Genomic DNA, 1,458 nt, shown 5'->3' with positions numbered 1-1,458 from the left:
TGATGGTTTTAAATAACATAAAGTCATTGTCCAGAGAGTCCATATTCAAGGCATTATCAGGGCCATGGTGTCTGTGGATTTTCCAGAAAAAAAGATTACTCCTTGGCTCTTCCAGAATCTGATAACTCTGTTTACGTCTTCGATTTTTTTTATAGAAAAATTATATATGTATAGTATTGCCTCCACTGATGTCTTGTCTCCATTTCTGTTTTCTTCTTTTCTAAGGCATCACTTTGTTGTTGTTTTTATGTGCTATCAAGAGGGAACCAATTTGTAATTGACCCTCCAGCAAGTTTTCAGAGGTTGTCAATCACATGGGAGGAGATGACTCATCTTTCTTCCTCAGAGCACTTAGAAGGTATTAAGATACACCCTATCGCTTTTCACCCTCTGGGCACCACCATGGGGATTGGCCAGAACAATCACCTTACAAAAAAAGGTGGCAAAAAAGGAGCCAAGAAGAAACTGATTGATCCATTTTCTAAGAAAGATTGGCATGAGGTAAAGGCACCAGCTATGTTAAATATAAGAAATATTGGAAAGATATTAGTCACAAGGACTCAAGGAACCAAAATTTCATCTGATGGACTCAAAGGTCATGTTTTTGAAGTGAGCCTTGCTGATTTGCAAAATGATGAGGTTGTGTTTAGAAAATTCAAGCTAATAACTGAGGATGTTCAAGGCAAAAACTGCCTCACCAGCTTCCACGGCATGGATCCTACTCGTGACAAAATGTGTTCTGTGGCTCAAAAAACGGCAGACCATGACTGAAGCTCATGCTGATGTCAAGACTAATGACGGTTATTTGCGTTGGATTTACAAAAAAAAAAAAAAAAGCAACTATCAGATTAGGAAGACATCTTATGCTCAATACCAACAGATCCGCCAAATCTGGAAGAGAATGATGGAAATCATGACCCAAGAGGTGCAGATAAATGACTTGAAAGAGGTGGTCAATAAGTTGATGCCTGACAGCACTGGGAAAGACATAGAAAAGGCTTGCCAGTCTATTTATCCTCTCCATGATGTATTTGTTAGGAAAGTAAAAATGCTGAAGAAGCCAGAGTTTGAACTGGGCAAACCCATGGAGCTGCGTGGTGAAGATGGTAGCTCTGGAAAAGCTGCTAGGAGATAAGACAGGTGCTACAGTGGAATGAGCTTATGGCTATAAACCACCAGTTCAAGAATCTGTTTAAAATTCAGACTACTAATAATGACAAATAAAAATTATTATCTGGGGTGGGGGGGAATTTACCCTATCCCAGTCTGATCTCACGAAGTACTAATTACAGCCACATTAAAAGACTCAATAAGCAATTTACTTTCCTTTAAAGACAGGTAAGGACTTTAGAGAACCTTTTTTTTTGGGGGGGGGAGGGGAGAGTGACAGAATTGAATTTATATCACATAATAACGACTCACATAATATCACATAATAGCGACTCATAGCGACCCTAT

At 39.0% G+C, this 1,458-nt stretch overlaps 1 pseudogene; it reads left to right on the top strand.

Moving 5' to 3' along the window:
- Window positions 1–402: 402 nt before the first annotated feature.
- LOC102852009 lies at window positions 403–1,196 on the top strand (annotated as a pseudogene).
- Window positions 1,197–1,458: the final 262 nt, after the last annotated feature.

This window comes from Elephantulus edwardii, unplaced genomic scaffold (assembly GCF_000299155.1).
Source record: "Elephantulus edwardii isolate Elephantulus edwardi_28Jun2011 unplaced genomic scaffold, EleEdw1.0 scaffold00009, whole genome shotgun sequence".
Lineage (NCBI taxonomy): Eukaryota > Metazoa > Chordata > Mammalia > Macroscelidea > Macroscelididae > Elephantulus > Elephantulus edwardii.
This window is presented reverse-complemented; position numbering and strand designations above follow the sequence as displayed.